Below are 21711 nucleotides of genomic sequence, written 5' to 3'. Positions count from 1 at the left end.
CATGAGGCGATGCGAAGCCGGAGCACAGCACGATCGCGTTCCGTTGGCGTTCGTCGGGCATGCGACCGACCTCGCGTCGTGGAACGCGAAGTGGAACGCTACGCGCGTCGTGTCTACCCTCTAGCCTGGCCGTTAATTCTCACAGGGCGAGTGGGGAACGCGGTCGCGAGAGGGGGCTAGGGGACGTGCATGCGCTGGCGCTCATCGCGGCATGGCGCAAGGGGGAATGAGGCGCGCGAGATGGGGGAAGTGTAGAAGAGGAGCGCAGGGGCAGGAGGATGCGCATGCGCAGTAAGGGTGGTCACGCCGCACGCCACCACCGCCGGATTTAACTCCACCGTAAGATGCTTCGCATAATAAAGGTAAATTGAGTGGGCCCTGTGAAGGTGCGAACACGACGCAGACGTCTTCCTCAGCCATGATGGGGGTACCGTGACAGCGCTATGGTTGGCCACAACACAACCTACGAGTAAATGTAAGCCATGCCGAGCACCGTCGCAGTCTCATTCATATTGTTACGGATATATTTAACTTGTTTACAGTATGGAATAGTCCAGCAGTCAAGATGGCGGTTGTGTATCTTCAGAACACCGACACGTCGTCTGCCTCTTCTTCGCACACCTCACCACAGTCATAGCTGCAACCCCGCTACAATATATTATTTGTATTGATGCCTCATAAAATCACATTTGCTCATTTTCGTGACGTCAAGCACCTTTCGCGTATTGCAGTATGTATGCTGTAAGAAATTCGACGATGGACGCTGCAAGAACAGAAGATGCGTTAGGTTATGGCGAGGAACATTGAACGCATCCTTAACAATCATTCAAAACATGGCCAGCACCGGTCGCCCGACCATTTGCGACTGGTGAACAAAAAACTCAGAGCGTCCCCAATGCATTCGCCTAGTACTTCTCGAAGATAAACCATTTTTATGGGAGAAGCTCCTTAAGGCGGTACCCGTTCGTCCCTCGTAGTCGTATAGTGCGTAACCAGTCGTAACGCTAGTACCAGATCTTGACTTCCAAGACGGTGCCGTTGAGAGATTTTTCCTGTGCGTTGTTGAACAATAAAAAATTCGCAGCGTGCGCGTTAACTAAAAGCCGAATTCTTCTGTCTTTCATTCCCCATTAGAAGCCATTGTTATGTTCCAGTAGGAAACGTTAGTAGAAGTAGAAGTGTAAGTGTTAGCTAAAAGCCGACTTCTTCTGTCTCTCATTCCCATTAGCAGCCATTGTTTACCTCCAAGGTAGTGCCTGGTGAGATTTCTCCTGTGCGTGATTAAACAATAAAAATTTTGTTCAAAACGCCGTTGATTGATGAAATAAACCAACGAAAGACGCCAGATGTTTTCTAAAAGCAAAACGAAAGAACGCCAGATGTTTCTAAAGCAAAACGAAAAGACGCCAGCTGCTTTACGAAAGACGCCAGATGTTTTCTAAAGCAATGGTTTTCTAAACAATCAAAATTCACAGCGTACATGTAAAATTAAAGTGAGCTGCAAGTCGTCATAACTCATCGAACCTTCAGTATAAACGCGCCCGATCTCACGTCGGTGATGATGTACTGGGCAGAATTCACGGAACATTCACGGTTTACCGATGAGCCTCCGCAGCTTCGCCCACTCTTCATCATTCACGCCGTGGATATGCTGTGATTTTTTTTTCTCAGTCGATGCATTGATCCTCCCTCACCCACCTCCGAAAGCCTTCTTCACCTTGCCTGGCTTTGCACTGCCTCCGTGATCCACTCATCGTTGCTCAGTCGATGATGTAATGTGATGACGCCACGTTTGTGACATCCGAGTCACTTCACATGTTTCGGAGATGTGACGTCTTGATGATGTCATTCCGCGGTGACGATCTTTAGCGTGAGTCGTGTTGACGCCAGCCGCTGGACGCTCACCCTAGCGACGGCCACGGTCAGTTTTCGTGATTGATGAGGCATTTACGACTTTCGTCGTAACCCTTTCTCTATCGAGCTTTTTGGTCAGAAAAATACCGATTTTTTGCCTAATCAATTCTTCGCGCCTTCACACAACTGAAATAAAGAATGAAATTGGCTTTTTTTGGAGGCTGCAAAGAAAAAAAACAGAGCATATCCACGTGGTGAATGATGATGAGTGGGGTGAAGCGAACTCGCGCTGCAGCACGGCGATGGCATTGGCGCGAGCGTGGTCCTTCTTGATGGAAGATATTGTGACTAGATTGTTTGAGAACCACAACCTAGTGCACACACCGCGACTATGGACAAAACTGTTATCAAGGAAGGGAAGCGCGCGTAGGCGCCTTCGGGCAGAGCCCGCCTGATGCGTTTTGCAGCCACTTCACCTGCTCGCACAGCCTCGGGCTCCGCCTGCCAGTACGCGCGCTTTCTTGCCGCTTCACGGTCCTTCACCTTTTGAAGATCCGGTTCGCGCCGCAGCCTTGCAGCTTCGGCCTCGCGGGCTCGAACGGCGGGGTCTTCTCGCCACAGCTGTGCAGCTTGTCGAGCAGCTTCGGCCTCACGGACTTGAACGGCGGGGTATTCTCGCCGCAGCCGTGCAGCTTGTCGAGCAGCTTCGGCATCGCGGGCTCGAACGTCGGGGTCTTCGCGCTGCAGCCGTGCAGCTTGTCGAGCAGCTTCGGCCTCGCGGACTCGAACGGCGGGGTCTTCGCGCTGCAGCCGTGCAGCTTGTCGAGCAGCTTCGGCCTCGCGGGCTCGAACGGCGGGGTCTTCTCGCCACAGCTGTGCAGCTTGTCGAGCAGCTTCGGCCTCGCGGACTTGAACGGCGGGGTATTCTCGCCGCAGCCGTGCAGCTTGTCGAGCAGCTTCGGCATCGCGGGCTCGAACGTCGGGGTCTTCGCGCTGCAGCCGTGCAGCTTGTCGAGCAGCTTCGGCCTCGCGGGCTCGAACGGCGGGGTCTTCGCGCTGCTTGTCGAGCAGCTTCGGCTTCGCGGGCTCCAACGGCGGAATTTGATTCGCGGCGTCGACGTGCAGCTTCGGCCTCGCGGGCTCTCACCGGTGACATCAACATTGATTTATCAAGACCCAACAACGCTTGGTCCTTACACTGCGCGAAAGACGGATTGGATGTGGAGAGGGCATCAACATACCACGCTGCCGCGTCCACGACAGGAGGCATCATAGATCATTTCATCATGAGAGGCATTCATTATTTCCACCAGCTGCATTATACCTCGCACTTCGCTACACTTAGACTCCTCATAACCGCGATCACGAACGGATCCGATTAACAGGTCCGGTCCAGCTGCTGGTGCTCACTGATCACGGTGATGATGACCTTGTTAAGAACTGTCAAGAATCCGTTCTACACCAACACACGGGTTCGTGAAACGTGCGTGCTTTCTCCGTCATAACGGACAAATATAAGCATAACAACTGTAACTATGATGGTAACGTACGTGCATTGCGCCGGCGCTGACGCTCGGTAGTGTATATACCTAGGGAAAGTTTCCTGAATGAAGCTCAGTTGCGAGTAACGCCTGTCCTGTGCATCTGTGTTCGTCATTTGGAATCGCGGCCGCGGCTGCTGCATTTTCGATGGCGGCGAAAATGTTTAAGAGCACGTTAAATTTAAGAGCACGTTAAAGAAACCCAGGTGTTCGAAATTTCCGGAGCCCTCCACTACGGTTTTTCTCATAATCCTATCGTCGTTTCGGGACGTCAAACCGCATACATTATATATTCCTTCTTTGTCCTGTTCGGATTCGCGCTATCCAGTATTGAAGAATACAAGCACCACTTATCAGCTTATCGCGTCTGGTGTTCGTAACACCCATGTTGCTGTTGCCATCGTTACGCAACTGTAAACAACTGGCTATATAATAAATGTACGACGCATCAAAACACAAGTGTGCGTATACCACTTCCATATTTTCTCGCGTCATTCCGTAACTTTTCGCTCAATGTGAAAAATTACACACAATCACCATCCCGCGCATGCTTCGCATAACATTGATTTCCAGGGTACGTGGGATCTGCCGAATTTTTTTCCATCTTTTTTATTCGTATTCCGTCCATTTCTTCTCTGGGCCTCCTCTTCTTTTTCGACTTCTCTTGTCATCCCTAACAATGACGTATTTAATAACGTAAATGGTTTCCAAGCAACTCTTTTATTTAATTATTTAAACTTGTCGCCGTTATGCTTAGTAATTTCGACAGGTTTGACATTGTTTCATAGCTTCGACGCGGCTTGGCATGATGTCACATCAGCCGTCTTTGTAGCTAGAGGCGCAGCGGATTCCGTTGCTGAGCGCGCCTGGGTTACTGCTTCGGCGCATGCATGGCTTGGCATGACGTCACACCAGCGGGTGCGTTACCGAGGCCAGGCCAGACGGTGCGTGTCTTTGGCGTCGGTGGTTGCTAGGCAACGACGCGGGGCAGTTTTTTGCGGGGAACAGCCTTTTTTATACCGTGCTTAACAGCTTCGCTGTCAAAAGAGTAAACAGGTAACCTGTTTGGATATAGACTGTTGCTAGAAATTTACAGCAGCAAAGAGAGAATTGGAATACACCACGTTTTCTCAATAGCTATCTTATGCTTGCGCGGTTCATCTCGGCAGCACCAGGTGGCGCCAATTATCTGGGCCCTCACGTTTACGGCTATACGGTAGCCAGGCTCAACCAACGTGGTCGCAGTCCACCTTTTTCACAATGCCACGCCGCATGAACCCATGCCTAAGCGGTAAAGTAGGGAAACGCCTCTTGATATCGGATGTTCTTGCTGTACACATACCAGTTGTCCTGGCCGATAGCAAAGCGATTCCAAAGCAGCACAGGGCAGCACAGGAAAAGACAACAGGCGGATTGGCGGACTTCAACTTTCAAGATTTCGTAAAGCGGATCTCCCGTATAGACCTGTGCGCAGGTTCCAAAATTGCATGAGGCGGTTAGCGCTAAATGTTGTATATAAATAGCTCGCCATTGGCATGCTAAACAGCCGGAGACGCGTGGCCGAGTTGTTTACGGCAGCGCGTTGCGGAGCGAGGGGTTGAAGGTTCGAATCTCGGTAGGGCGTCGGAAATTTTTTTCTTCTAATTTATTTTTCTTGGCGGCTTTTATTTATACATACATACATATACATATCCGGGACATGACGGCGTCGACAGGCGGTGACGGTGGCGCAAAACCCAGCCGAGAGTGTGTCCATATAATTGCTATCGCAACAAAAATATAGATCACCTTCCGCTACGGGCAACCATGGTGGGACGCGAAAGCATCGCGGGGGGTGCGCATCGAGTTTCCGTTTCTCTTATGTGACATGAGACGGTGGTTGTCCAGGCGTTTGAATTAGCGCTTGCCGACGCTGTCGTTTACGTTCGGCTTCCCGAGCCTTCCTCTGCATCGCGGCGGTGGCGCTACCGCTGAAACTAGCGCCGACGTTGACGTTGTTCATGGCGTTTCGCACACCGTCGCACAGAGAGAGAATGACGGAAGCACAGTGAACGTGTGCTTTCGCAGCCTCGCAGCTTCGAGATTCGTTTGCCGGTGTTGCCGTTTACGTTCCGCTTCGCGAGCGTCCATAGCGCCGTTGCGGAGGAGTACAATAGGAGCGAGCGCGCGCAGCATTGTATGCGAGCGCATAGCTGCGGCGGAGAGAGAAACGGGAGAGGAGAACCGAAGCGGAGGCAGCGCTCACGCCACCTCCTCGCGCTCACGCGAGGAGAGGAGGAGAGTTGGCGCATGCTCAGTATAGGTGCGGACGCCGCAGAACGGACAGTGCCCCGAGCATATATGCTTTCGCATCTAAAACTTTGTTTAGGTCTATCGGGGCGTAAAAGTGGCAAGCAGCGAGCCCCTCCCACGTCGGTAAAGATAAGCCTAGACTCTCCGCCATGCACTAAAAAGTGCAAATCTTCAACGCTGAGAATTGATAGCAATTCCGACAGCCCTCCTCCCAACTCGTCATTACGGTCAACGTCCTACTCTCACAGGAGCGTGTGCAACTGTGGTTAACCACCTTCATTTTGGCATTTTAAACATTTTTAACAAAAAAAACCGGTTGAACAAGCTTTCTGAACGCTCGTCGTCACGTGAAATCCTTTTACCGCCTCGCATGCCAGGCGCTCGTCTTACTTCTCCAACATGTCTGCGTGTCCTGCTAGTCCCTCAGCAAACTTTCATGCTGCGCGTGGTCTCCGCGATTAGCTCCGCCGACGGCGCGTTGCCAGAGCGAATGTTATAAAGAAAAGGTGTACTCTATTTCAACACTGATATTGGCCTCGAGGCCCACCACTGCAAACGCCGGCGCCACCGTCGGCGTGACGTGCTTGGCAGGATCACTTGGTCTCAGCGGCCGCGTCGGCAGCTTGTGGAGCACTGCCGCGTGCTTCAAAAACGACTTTCAAGACCCACATGCGCTGCGGTCTGTCCAAATTCGGAAGTCTTCTCTCATTTTCTACTGAATTGAAACCATTGTAATAGAGTGGCTGCCTCTGAAGGCGACGAACATGGGGCTCTACCACTCGGTGCCGCAGTGCCGCGTTTACTCAACGGAGCCCAGTGTCAGTCTTCACCGGTAACCGCGGGACAAGAAACTGCGTGAAGCAAGGGTTTTAAAGCTAAGAACCGGCAAGTAGTCATCGGCTACGAATCTTGTGTGCAACCAGCACTTCCGCGACGAAGATTTTCGTTACTGCGTCGGGCCTGCGATGTTCGGTGAGTAGCAGACAAGGAGGTTAAAGAAAAAATTTTTTGAACCTCCTTGGTTGCAGACAGCTCGCACATAGACGATGCCTCGCGCGCTCTTCCCGCCGGCAAATGATGGTCATCTGCCACAGGGTGGAATAGGCGCTGCCTTTTACCACGTGCGATCCCATCTCAGAACCCTCCCGTGCGACCTCTTGATCGTCGGCCCCGTGCTCAGCGTCCACAAAATCCCCTGCAGATGCGCAAGTCATTGTTTAGATACGTTGAATTAAAAGAACGCACAGGGTCCCTTATGCATTCGCTACTGGAAGGCGAAAGCCAGCTTCTTCTTGTCAGTAGTTGTACGGATTCTCCTGCGCCCCCCACCAAAAATGTTCTACACCTAACGCGGTTTTGCACGGCCTCCGTGACCGATCACGGAGGCCATGCAAAGCGACTATGACGTGTGAATACGACATCATGCGACGTCACGTTCTGTGACGTCATAATTACGCTACATATTTTGCCGATCTGTGACGTTTTGATGACGTCATATGGTGACACCATCACGGGACGATTATTTTTTGCATCATTCGTGTTGACGCCGTCGACGCGCGACGACGACGGGCAATCTTCCCATTTGATGAGGCATCTATGGCTTTCGCCTTCATAAGCTACATAGGTTTTGCACTGCTTCATAAGCTGCATAAGTTTTGCATTGCCTCCGGGATCGGCCCACCAATTACGGAGGCAATGCAAAGGGATCATGTCGTCTGAATATGTCATCATGTGACATCATGCTATGTCACGTCATGATGATGTCATAATGAAGTTAACAATTCAGGAGATCTGTGACGTCATGAGGACGTCATCACGGCGGCGTCACTCATCATGACGCCGCCGACGGTCAATCTTCCCGTTTGAAGAGGCATCTAAGACTTTCGCCTTCATAAGCTACGCGACGTTTGCAAGTGGTCTAGCGAGAGTCAAATGCTGTGGCTGTGTGCTCCATTTATGTTGGCAATAACATTTTTTTCAGTCGAGCTTGCGTTCCCCTGACGCAAACGCAATGTTCTAAAAAGCCCAAATTTATTTGTACCACTCTCACACTCACGTTGGGCTTCTCCAACCCCATGTATTTTCCTGGAGCCTCATTTATTTACGTGGGAAAATGCCACCCTGTTGGCGTTAGACACGACACTGCTGCCAACTGATCACGTAGCGCAAAATTTGACACAGGACAACAGAGGGGGACGAAGACGAGCGCTTACTTCCAACAAGGTTTATTTCGAGGAGCGTACATATATATACTCTCGAAATGCGAAAAACAGACAAATCATTCAGGAAGCTCACAATTGCCATGCGCGAAAATCTTACATTCTCAAAAAAGACAATTATTTTTGACAAAGCCCAAAGAGAGGGAGTGCTGATGCAGTTCAGCCCCAATCTACAAATCCTCTCTGCCTCGATAATTTCTCTTGTCGTTTTATTTCTGTTTTTTCCCACGATAACGGTGTCATGAAAAAGCGGTTTGCAGCCACACGTGCTGCAGTGCAGTGCCAAGAAACCATCGCGACCATTCTTGACATTACAAGCATGTTCCCGGAGCCGGTCATTAATACAGCGGCAAGTTTGTCCTATATACTTCTTGCCGCATGAAAGAGGTATCTGATAGACTGCATTTGGTGTGCATGTGACGAACGGGATTTTGTGCTTTTTTGAACACCCTCGTTTTGCATTTGAAACATCCTTGGTGCACAAGTACGACAGCTTTTTCGGGGCAGAAAAAACCACCTTTACATTGGCCCACTCCCCAACCTTTATCAAGTTGTGGGAGACTCCATGTATAGTGTAAACGCCAAAAGATACACCGACCAAAAGAGGAACACAGTTTACTTGACGTTTCGGCCCCACTTACGGGAGCCTTGTTCACAAACAGTTTGTGAACAAGGCTCCCGTATGGGGGCCGAAACGTCAAGTAAACTGTGTTCCTCTTTTGGTCGGTGTATCTTTTCGCGTTTACACTATGTACTTCCCCGGCCAGACGTGTTGCCGTCAAACTTTGGATTTCATCAAGACTCCATGCAGATACGGGACTACAGCAAGCCTCTGAGGCCTTAGTGGCTCAACATGTGGGAGCGCTTGTTCCGAGAGCTGAAGCTTCATCACCAAACTTTCCGCGACTGAAACCTGTATGTCAGAAGGGTAACCGGCATTTGAAAGTCGCTCTGCTTGCTCTTTAAAACTGGCTGCCATTAGATGGGGGCAAGACTTTTCTAATGCACTGCGAAAGCACAAGTTTACAATACCTCTTTTAACGAGTTTTGTGTGGGCGGAATGATACGGAAGCAGAGGTTTGTTGCTCCTGGGCTGGTACGCCCAACAGGTGTGGTCTTGGTGAAAAATAAAGGCTATGTCTAAAAGCCTCTAAAAGCGCTCGTCTTCGTCCCCCTCCCTTGTCCTGTGTCAAATTTTGCGCTACGTGATCAGTTCTGCATTACCAACATGCCCAACTTCATACTCTTGTCAACTGCTGCCAAAAGTGCTAGGGTACTCATCAAATATTTACTATCCTGCTTTGCGGCTGCTGGTTGCTGCAATAACTTGTATTTTATTCACCGCTATTTCAAGTTCATGTGGGTCCTAGTTCACAGCCGACGTTTGCAGAACAAGTCTGGCAAACGTTACTGTATATTCTTTCTTTTCATTGACGTTGCATGCTACTACATGCTCGGTCTCGTAGACTGCTTCTCCTTCCACCAGCAATATCGAAATGGTGAAGCTTTGGTCTATGAATTTGTTGATGACAGAGAGCGTGAAGTTCACTGGAATGCAAAGGGATCGATAATGAAGGAACATTAAAAAAGGCGTCGCGTTTGCTCACGTTCTGTGTGAGCACCAAATGAAACGAATGCAATGAGTAAAGAAACAGAAGCAGCGGCATTTGCCCGCTGAGAAGACCAATGGATACGCAGTGCGAGACAACTTGTCAAATGACATCAAAACATACACGAATTTAGACCGAAAAAAACACACTGAATCGTCGGGACGGCACATCACAAAGTTGCCATGCGCACCGAAGCCGTAGTTGTAACGAAATTGTTTTTGAACTGCTCTGATAGCGTCCGCGCAACAGTAGTTCTTTGTGTACTCCCCAATTCTAGTATTTTGGGGCCTAAAGTTCACAGCCGTGTGCCGAAATGCGCTCGTAGCAAAAGCGAGACCATTGGTACGAACATACATCCAGACGCTCATACATGCAGAGGCACCGTCAGTCGTCGCGAACCCGTGCGATCGCTGTCTTGAGGCTTCTTTCTGTTATGCTCCGTTTGGTTATACAGGCAGTCTATTCTAACGAGATATTTCACATAGTTTGCACTCAGCCAGTGACTACCTTTCACGCAAGAGGCCGGTTCAGGGGTCTCCAACGCTCTGACCGCGCAGGTGCTCGGTTTTATGCAAAGAGACAGCGACTGTAGACTATCGTGCTTTCAGTTTGTCGAAAAAGATTATTTTGACAGTAAAGAACACACTTCCTTTCGAAAGTACTTAGAGAGATGCCATGGATGGCTTCCGCGAGGTGTTTTTGTAGAACGCGGACAGCCAAACCTATGGGGAGCGCGCCGGCGGTATCCTACCTAGCACGCAATCGAGGCGCGTCCGATAGAGGGCGACTCCGTAACTCCTCGCGGCCAATACACCCCGTTAACCGCGTGCACCAGCAAAAGGTCACGCGATTGCCATCATATTATTCTTCACTTTTTTGACGCGTGAGGCGCCATTAGTGACTTTAGTGAAAAAACAAAATATAAGTCTGCGTCTACAGAGAAGAAGAGGGTTCTTTTTAGGCAAGCGTTATACAATCTTTCTCTTCGTGAGGTTACCTAAATTCAAGTTTTGAGCGTCTGTGCTTCCCTATATTACCCAGTACTGGGAGTTCCAATGAAACCTCGCTTAATGGTCTAAATGGGGCCAATGTTTTAACTGTGTCTTTATTTATTTCTGAATATTACATCAGAATTTCCTAGAAGATATGAAGGATGGAGAGCGTTCGTAAAAAAAGTTATCTGCCATTACGCGTACCTATCGCGCATATTAACTGTTTTGAAGAAATTGGCCGGAATACCCTGTTAAGTAACGAAGGCTCGACCAATAGGTTATGCAGCAACGCGTGACTTCATGCGGCTCCATCTGCAGTGAGGGTGCGGACGTTTCCCTGAATGCAGGTGTTTTTAGGGCGCGAGAGTCAAATTTTGTTTCAAGGTCGTGTGATGTGTACAAAATATGACCCAATACATTGCCCCATTCGCGTGAGCAAGATCGCTGTAGGGGCATAAACATTTTCGTTCTTGTGTAGCGATAGGTGTACTTCAAAATCCTACGCTAAATAGAGCTCCTCTACTGTGAAACCTGAGGAAGTGCGCGTAGCACAGGCACTCAGTGATTCCCATTCGTAGTGTTACCACTGATCGGTTTACCAAACCGCAGATGACGTCAGTATTTGAGGTAAGCATGTAGGGTTTCCCCGGCACGAGTAGAATCTTGTTAGGGTGATGCGAAAACTTGGTGTGCGACACGCGCGCTACTTCTTGCTGCCCTTGATCGACTACCCGCTTCATACGTCAGTTGAGACACGTGTGGTCTGCGGCGAGTTCCGTAAGGTTCATTTCCCTTTCAGATGTAGCGATGAAGGTCCTGGTAGGAGGAGCAATCATGCGGTTGGCAGGCGGTGGCGCTTTCTCTTGCGCGGCAAAGGGTGTTTGCCGCATTTGTCCAAGCAATTTTAAGGTAAATATTGCGATTACTTATTGGTTATTCCTGTTAATTATATTAATATAGACCTCGTTCGTTTATTTTAACTCGGTTTTAATCATTGCTAGCCTTGTTTCAGGTCTGTATCGACCACGTGATATTGAGCGTAATAACTTCACAGGAGAACTACAGATGCACCACAAGCCGAGCTCTTAGAGTGCTATGCTCTTGGAAAGTGTGAGCCGCGTGCTCCACACCAGTCCTACGGCGATGGTCCTGCGAAGAATGCACGGTCTAGACGGGATGAGACGCCCTAATAGCGTTCGCTTATATTCGTGGCCGAGCCCAATATGACTGCTTCTTCTGGCTAGGCTGCAGATCTTAGTGATGGTCTCGCATTTCGAAAACTCTATTGCGTGGTGCCTATGCGTCACCTCATTGGCTGAGACCATCATGCGAGATCGATACATGTCAGACTTTTGCCTTCGCATTCTTAAAGGTTTCTAAAGATCCCCTGCAGTTATTCGTATATCTTAGTAATCTGCGAGAACTAGGAGTGTGTAAATAGTCAAAACTTTGAATACACATCGAACATTTTGTTTATTCGAAGCATACTCTATTCGGAAGAGACATATTCGGATTTTCCAGAAAATTCGGCCATGGCTGATTATTCTGGAAATTCAATACAATACATTCAATACATGCGGTCAAAGGGGTAAATATTCGGACAAATTCGAACATTAGAACTAGTAACGGCTTACGAATTACATGCACTCTCATTTTTAGAATAAAACGTTCCTACTGCGCTCCCGTTAGGGTACGTTGTACTTCGCGGTTATTCCAAACTACCGTTCAATGCATCTTACGCTGCGTTCCCGGCAAATGACGGCGTTTTACTGTGTGCTACCAAAGGCATCAAGGCTACTGGGACGAAGCCCTCGCCATGAAAGTACGCGAGTAAGAGAATTGTTCGAGGGCCTCATTTTCTGTATTATACACAACGAATGGAACTGAGAGACGGTTAGCAAAGGAAAGCATAGTGGATATTATTTGTGGTTTCCTAACTGTATTGTAATGATGCTCACTATAATTCCAAGAAATGAAACCGGAACAAAAATAATCACACTTTTTGTCGGTGGGATCCGAACACACGACCTTCAAATAAGCAAGCAAGCGTCTTATGTTTCCATTTTAATCAGTTTCGCGTCACACTTACTAAATATCGAATATTCACGCAGTTTTCATAAGCGGAATGGGATGTCGTTTCGGAATGGGATGTCACACATTTTCCATATTCTAGCCAAAGAGTGCGTTCACAGCAAGAGTAGCGGAATAAGAAGTGTTTGAATTCAACTAATGTAATTTTGTTCAAAAGCCATTAAATTACATGATTTTTTGCGGTACCAATTCTTGACACAGCTGTTTACAGAACAGGGACGAGATTGCAGGCATAAGTCCTGCAGATACATCGAGCGTGCGTAGACAAGAGCTGCAGAATATGCAAAATGCGAAAACATTATCGACATGTACAAAAAAGCAAAATAAACTTACGCGTTACAAGCGTTCCGCTCGTCATTGGTTCGGCTCCTTTAGGAACACTCATGAATATCGTCGCCACATATTATCACATACTATAGGGTCTACGCGATTACGCCAAAATCTTCTGGACTGCCTTTAAAACAGCAACCGTTAAAAATGACAGAATATGATAAAAACAAAATATTTGACACTTTGGTGATTGTGCAAGTACATATACGCGTATCCATGTAGCGCCACAGCAGCGTACGTCACATACGCTACACGAACTGCAGAGAAACAAGACGATCGTAAAATACGAACGTACAATATATATGTATGCCTCGGCAAGAGCTGTAGCAACGCCGAATCAAAAAGGCTTAGAACTGATTGGCTCTTTGCAGATACAGTGTAAACAAAAATTAGCCGAGATGGGAGCTTTTCCAGCATATGAGCTCCTAAAACCCCCATGCCCCAATCATTTACTCCGTGCTAGGGGAGTGAAGTCGGCACATGTCGTCGTAAAACGCCCCTTGCTTAATGAGGGAGTTTATGAACGACATGACCTTGTTAAACTCCCCACGGAGTTTTAGATCACGTGGTTAGAAACTCCCTATGGGAGGTTTAAAAAGTATATTTGGTGGTGACGTGGTTAGAAACCCCGAGTTTTAAAAACCATTTTTGGTCGTGACGTGCGTGCGTGTGTGAATGTGCGTGTGTGTACAGGCATCTGCTTAGCACGCCGGTGTGAACCTCCAGTGCCTTCTGTGGGTCGCCGTGTGAGCATTGTCGACAGACAACAAAATTATCAGTCCAGCGAGGATTTGCAACGGCCGGCCGAGACAAGTTCAACTCGCGCCAGCGTCCGACCGCGAACACATCGAGCTGGCTGTCGCGTGTTTATTCTCCCGTCAAGCGGCAATGCCCATGCACACGAGTGCAAGCCTCCGACACGCCACGGATACCTAGCTTCAACGTGCCGAGTTACGAAGAAGTGCGAAAAATAATCTCATCGGTAACAAAAGTAAGCTGTTGCGATCGTCAGCGGGTTGTTTCTGTAGTTTCACCGGCTAAAACCTCGAAGCAGAAAGAAGTAGGCTTCGCTACGTCGTCGGCATCAAGCCGGCCGGCGGCCGGTGTGAAGGCTGCGCCGGCGACGCGCTCGCCCCGACCACCGGCGACGCTTGCTTCTCGGAGTGTCACCGAACCGATGTTTCACCGGCTGCATCTTCTAAGCGGTAAGAAGGCTTCGCTACGTCGTCGGTACCAAGCCGGCGGCGTAGCGAACTCACACCGCCACACCGGTCGCCCTGGTGAGTTCTACGAACTCGCACCGGCCACCGGTGAAGCAAAGAATGTGTGCCACAGAAAATAAAGGCTGCTGGAATGAATAAGTAAAAAAATCACAGCATATCCACGGGGTGAATGATGATGACTGGGGCGAAGCTACGGAGGGAATCATCTGTAAACCGTGAAACTCTTCCGTGAAATGCGCCCAGTACATAATATAAAGAGTGTGAAACATCGTGTATATATTAAACATCAAACTTTTATTGTACTGTTGGTTTACGTGGTCCCTTCATTATCACTTGTGATCGGTCAAATGCAAGGAAGAAGTCCGCTCCCGAGCGAAAGAGCGCCAAGAGCGACCGCATTCCCCGCTCGCCCTGTGCGAATTAAAGGCAAGGCTAGAGGGAAGACAGGACGCGCGTTCCACGACGCGAGGTCGGTAGCATGCCCAACGAAAGCCAACGGAACGCGATCGTGCAAGTGCTCCGGCTTCGCATCGCCTCATGGTTCCATTTAGCGTCCCAAAACCAAACATATTGCTCAAGGTGTGCCTTGCGTTTTTCGTAGAAATAATTTCTTTATCATGTACATTAAGACGAAAAGTTGAAAGCTCACTAGAGTGTATCGCCCGCAAAGTATGTCTTTTAGTGTGATTTAACTCTCGTACGGCAGGGTCCTCGCGCCGTTGCCGGTCCACCTCGCCCGTTGACGATCGGGCGAGGTGGACTACTACTACTACTACACTTTAAGAAAAACATCTGGCGTTCTTTCGTTCTGCTTTTACAAAACATCTGGCGTCTTTCGTTGGTTTATTTCATCAATCAACGGCGTTTTGAACAAAATTTTTATTGTTTAATCACGCACAGGAGAAATCTCACCAGGCACTACCTTGGAGGTAAACAATGGCTGCTAATGGCAATGAGAGACAGAAGAAGTCGGCTTTTAGCTAACACTTACACTTCTACTAACGTTTCCTACTGGAACATGCCAATGGCTGCTAATGGGGAATGAGAGACAGAAGAATTCGGCTTTGAGTTAACGCGCACGCTGCGAATTTTTTTTTTTGTTCAACAACGCACAGGAGAAATCTCCCACCGGCACCACCTTGGAGGTCAAAGCGTAAGACTTGTTACTCACTACTACGAGCACGACGACTACGAGGGACGAACGGGTGCAGCCTTAAGGAGCTTCGCCCCTAAAATTGTCTCTTTTGCGCCATGCAACTACCGCTGTCAAACGTCTAGCGAGAAGGCGAGCGCCGATACGAGACAGATTGAACCAACATGCGACCGCCGATGCACTGCGAGCAACAGGAACCGCGACTACGAGGCGTCTCGTTCGTTGTAAGTGCATCGCTCCGTAGCTTTACGCGGATAGCGGACTCGGATAGCGGCAGTGTGTGTGTAAAATAACGGCGACGAAAACTGTACAGCAGCAAGCACTTTGTGATCGCGAGCTGTCGTTCATTCTATAGCCGTGCCGTACTCCTGGGAGAGGCCTAGCGACGCCGTCGGCCACAACGCGGTATACCGGCGGGGCAACGCGGTTGCTCGCCGGTGTTGCTCGTGAATGTGTGCCGCTGAAGCGTTCGTGCACGGCCGCTCGTGGTTCGTGTACGATGATGTGCATTTTACAGACTTACGCACAGTACTGCTAAGGCGGATACACCTCATGCGAGAGAGTGCCAGCTGATAATCAAAATTCGCTAATTAAAAAGGCGCGTTGAATGTTAGGCGGGTTTATAGTAAAAGATAGGTGTGCCTCAGTGGTATCTATAAGGCCACCGCAAATTTACATTTACGCCATGAATGTTTGTTGCTTAATTACACGGAAAAGAAGCGTCCCATCCGAGCTACATTGGAGGTCAAGATGCGGTGCCTATATATACTCGGTGACCAAAGTTTGGTTGTGAAGCGCGAGTGGCGAGCGGTTGTCAGTGCGAGTGTTGTATTACTTTGCGAATGTTGTGTGCATGTTTGTGTACGTGTGATCGAGTTTGCGTGTTTCGATGCTAATTTAATTAAAGGTTCTCAGGCGCATGGTGCGATCGCGAAAAGCATTTTTAGTCATTGATTTTGCCATCCCACGTCAACATCCGCCAGAATATCCTGTGGGCGTTATCTAAATGGTGTGTATGCTTGGTTTTATCGCAGCAAACTCTACTGATAACGCACTTTCTGAAACTGCACGGCATCTTTTGTCTTTGTGGCGCTCCTCAACGTCTAAAGGGCCCCACGTACGGTGGATCCAGCAACCACCGAAGCGCGTGTTTGCATTGAGTTTTTAGTCTGGTTTTTTCCTGCGTGTACAACCCTCTATGTCAGATTTAAATCTTATCCTAGGGGCTGTTTTGATTCAATCACCACTAAGTATTTCATCGAGACCTTTATATACCTTTGTCTTGTCGCACCCTAAAACACATTAATGTGGTTAATACCTATTCGCACATTCACACGCATGACTGTGCAAAGCGAATATGGGTGAGTGACGAGTTAATTACTGAAAGTTACTCTGTTAAAACAAGGTTGGTGAACATTAGGTATATAATCATAGCGAAAGGGAATTAAATCACTACTAAATTCATTAGTGAATGTTATCTTTACTCGGGGACAACTTTCTGTCGCTATGAAGGGAAAGCTACAGAGCCACAATGCACGTATCCTACCGCTAATGAATGTAGTCCCACAATTGCGCCCATATTTTCTGCGTGAGATATATAAAATACTCATTCATTTTCTACATGTAGCTTTTTGAGACGGAACGCAGCGCACACAAGCGAGATATTTGTATTTCTTTTATTTTATACGTTGTCACGTTGCGTTTTTGCGTGCTAGAAAAAAATCACAGCATATCCACGGAGTGAATGATGATGAGTGGGCGAAGCTGCGGAGGTTCATCGGTAAACCGTGAATCTTCCGTGAATTCTGCCCAGTTCATCATCACCGACGTGACATCGGGCGCGTTTATACTAAAGGTTCGATGAGTTATGACGACTTGCAGCTCACTTTAATTTTACATGTACGCTGTGGATTTTCATTGTTTAGAAAACCATTGCTTTAGAAAACATCTGGCGTCTTTCGTTAAGCAGCTGGCGTCTTTTCGTTTTGCTTTAGAAACATCTGGCGTTCTTTCGTTTTGCTTTTACAAAACATCTGGCTTCTTTCGTTGGTTTATTTCATCAATCAACGGTGTTTTGAACAAAATTTTTATTGTTTAATCACGCACAGGAGAAATCTCACCAGGCACTACCTTGGAGGTAAACAATGGCTGCTAATGGGAATGAGAGACAGAAGAAGTCGGCTTTTAGCTAACACTTACACTTCTACTTCTACTAACGTTTCCTACTGGAACATGCCAATGGCTGCTAATGGGGAATGAGAGACAGAAGAATTCGGCTTTTAGTTAACGCGCACGCTGCGAATTTTTTATTGTTCAACAACGCACAGGAAAAATCTCCCACCGGCACCACCTTGGAGGTCAAAGCGTAAGACTGTTTACGCACTACGACTACTACGACTACGACTACGAGGGACGAACGGGTGCCGCCTTAAGGAGCTTCGCCCCTAAAAGTCACGCCTTTTACCGTACCTTAGACGCTAAGCAGCCTTTGCGTCGAAATGGAACGTTAACCATCACTTCCCATGGCGTTACAAGACGCGCGCCAAACCAGACTACTTTTTGTAGCAGTACATGTGCAGACGCACCGCCCCCGTAGCTTTCCCTTCATTGCCACATAGTTGTCCCCGAGTATAGTGAATAATTTGGTTTCCGGAGTGAATTGGCCCCAGCTTTCTATGTAATCTTACATTTATAGATGCCAGTAATTATTATTCAGTATTTGCTGATATTTGACTAAAGAGTATACAGGAAGGGTAACATGTCTTTAAATATTCGTCAAACATTGCGCGAAAGGATAACGTCACTCAGTAAATGTGAATAAACTGGCCGGAACACCGTGGTCAATAACGTCGGCTGTACAGATAGGTTCTTTATTTATTTATTTATTTATTTATTTATTTATTTATTTATTTATTTATTTATTTAAAGTACCTGTGGCGACCGAAGGCATTATTGTTATGTTAGCAACACGTTAACGCATTCGGCTCCATGGACACCGCACCTCCGTCGTTCTAAACATCCCCTATACAACGGTGGAGTCTTGCAATCTGATAAATGCGGCAAAGCGAACAGCTTAACGGATAGAAAAATTTACGCCATCTCCCGCTAAAGGGGACCTTGAGGCGATGCGAAGCCGGAGCACTTGCACGGCCGCATTCCGTTGGCGTTCGTTGGGAATGCTACAGACCTCGCGTCGTGGAACGCGAAATGGAACGCTACGCGCGTCGTGTCTTCCCTCTAGCCTGGCCTTTAATTCGCACAGGGCGAGCGGCGAACGCGGTCGACAGGCGCGCGAGAGATGGGGGGGGACGTGGGAGAGGAGCGAGAGGGATAGGGGACGCGCATGCGCTGGCGCTCATCGAGGCGTTGCGCACGAGGGAATGAGGCGCGCGAGATGGGGGGAGCGTAGGAGAGGAGAGCAGGGGCAGGAGGATGCGCATGCGCAGGAAAGGTGGTCACGCCGCAGAACCACCACCACCACCGGATTGAACTCCGTTTAAGATGCTTCGCATCTAAGAAGGTAAATTGAGTGGGTCCTGTGAAGGTGCGAACACGACGCAGGCGTCTTCCTCAGCCATGAGTGGTGGTACCGTGGCCGCCCTATGGTTGGCCACAACACAACCTACGAGTAAATGTAAGCCATGCCGAGCGCCGTCGCTGTCTCATTCATATATTATTCGCATTGATGCCTCATCAAATCGCATTTACTCATTTACGTGACATCAAGCACCTTTCGCGTATTGCAGTATCGATGCTTGAACATTGAACGCATCGTTGAAGGGGTCATGAAGTACCCCTTGGGCTTGTTGCAAAAAACACATCCTGCGGAAAGCTGACACGGCTATGAACTGCTCTGCCAAATATTACAGTCGTGCGCTCCGCGTAAAGGCCACAAGCGGAGCGCGAAGTTGCCGTTTCCCCAGGCACCCTCTTTTCAAACAGAGGCCGGTTCTCACTCTCGTCGGTGTCGGGGCGTCTGCAGTTGACGTCGCGGATCTACCAGTTTACGTCGCAAGAGACATAGCATGCTTATTGGCCAACAGCCGACATAAATCAAGAGCGGTGTTTCGATCAGATGCGCTTGTTCCCGTTGACACTGTCTATAATAGTCGTGGTTAAATAAACAGGCTGAAATATCGAAAAACTTCGTTGCGAGTTTTCGAAAAGATGACTAATTTCCCGTACAAGCCAAATGTCGTCTGCTGAACTCTGTGCGCCCTCGCATGTTCGAGCGTAACTTAAATTTCGCCGCAAGACCTTTTCGATATCGCAGTTTCTTGTGCCTCGCTTGTTTCGATTAGTCTTGTACGTCATAACTGGCCTCAAACCTTGCACATTTTGTTTGTGGCGTTGAGTTCTAACGACGCGGATCTCTTGCTGACTTTATCAGTGCGTGCACAGATCGAGTTGCAAGCAGGTTCTTAACAGACGGGAGAGCGGCCCCTCGTGAACCATGAGGGTTGGATTATAGCTCAGGGTTTTAACACTATTATTTTGTTGACAGAGAATGCGCACGATCCTTTGACCTTTGGATAACACACTTCACGTGGAAGATACTCCGAAGATGGATTCAGCGGTAAGGTACGAAATAACAGAACCTGAATTCCACTGTCAACTCACTGAGAGTACTTTTGCTTCCAGTCGTCTTCAAAGAACAACCATCGGCCTGTGTTTAAGCTACATAGTTTGTGGGGCGTCATGTAGGCCGAAGTGAACACCTCCTGCTCCGAATTCTTCCGTTCGTCGTGTCGTGCCGTTATAGAAATGATAAGCGTGTGCCCTCTTGATTGCTTCTCCATATATCGACAATGCTTCGCTCGCCCGAAATTCGTGAATACTAGCGTGACAAACGTACCTTCAGTGGGCCGAACGTATCTGAATTTCAAGGGAGTATGCTGTGGGGCAATTTTAGTAATTTCTGCCGCGAGCTGCACGCGTCCAGTGGCAGCATCGTGTTCTGAGCTGTTCTAAGACCGCCCGTGTTTGCAGTGTAGGGGTCCGGGCCAGCCGACGCGCAGAACCCCTCAGGGAGAAGGACGAGACGCTGAGCACGGCCGCTTGATCTCCCCGTGGACTGAGCAACACGTCTTTATCATTACAAGACTCGGCCGCGACTCGCTGTCAACGGCCACTGAGCGCGAGCGTGTCCGTGTCCATCGTTCTCTTCTACCGTCGGCGCGCTCGCGGCTGCCGCTCCCATAGCATATAAAAGTTACACACGCAGACGCCACAGTTACAAGGATATTGTAACGCGTCTACATTAGGTGCATTTAAAGCGCGCCTAATGTCGCGAGCTGCACGCAGGGGCAACAGCGCCTTCTGAGCAGCTGAACGATAATCTATTTCCACAATGAGCACTTATTTGCAATTCGCGCTTTAGCTATATTCGCGCTATAACTGATATTTTGTATTTAGTTGCTTTCATACTCGTAGACTACCTACTATCTTACTATTTAACCGTTATTGTTAAGCATCACACCACTGCGATAAAGTGAATGCCAAAAGCGTGCCCCGATGTCATGCTAATCTAGTAACGTTGGTCAAGCACAACATCCACAAATTTACCAGTGACATGTCTCCCGCCAAATAAAAAAGTTAATGCACGTGCACTTCACCCTTGTGAACGTCCATGTGTACTTGGTATTCCTTGTGCACAGATGACGCAGAACGAATTTTAAAAAATATGTATTACAGTCCTCCTCAATGAAACAGCTCTTCTCCAGAAAAGATTGGTTCGCTTGAATTGATAGTTTATTCTATTCACAGCAGTGGACAGGTTGGGTTGTTTACAATTCAGAGTGTTACATACATAACACAGAAACACGAGGACTACAGCAAATAGGTACAAAACTGGAAAAACTCGGTCGTATGTGCACTCCCTCGTCCACCTGCACATTATGTTGAAGTTCACTCATACAACAGGCACCTTCAATTGTGCTACGATTAATGAAATATCACCCAACCTAAGTTAGAACACAGTAATGACTTGTTGCCTAACTTCCTGTCACCTATTTCTCTTCCACAGTGTGTTTTAATGTATAAATCATCTGTTCTAATTGTTTCGTAATGAAACACAGGCCGTTACATTGAGCGAGCAGTGTTTCACCATTTTGTATTGCATGCAGTTCATTTCTTTTCGTTGCATGCACAACAAATAGTCATACCTCAACTGATACAAGAAACAGTGTTTGCACTATTTAATTGGAATCAAAACAGAAGCAGTCCTCATGTCAGTGTATGCATATGTATATTTCCATTTTTGGAACAGAACCTGCACCCGATACTGAACACATGGAACAACATATGCAGTACAGCCCAAGCACTATATATAATTCACAGCAGTAAAGCAACATGAAAGTAGTGTGTAAAACCTCCTCATAATGCATATTGATATGTGCACTTTACA

This window comes from Rhipicephalus sanguineus, chromosome 7, assembly GCF_013339695.2.
Source record: "Rhipicephalus sanguineus isolate Rsan-2018 chromosome 7, BIME_Rsan_1.4, whole genome shotgun sequence".
Classification (NCBI taxonomy): domain Eukaryota; kingdom Metazoa; phylum Arthropoda; class Arachnida; order Ixodida; family Ixodidae; genus Rhipicephalus; species Rhipicephalus sanguineus.
This window is presented reverse-complemented; position numbering follows the sequence as displayed.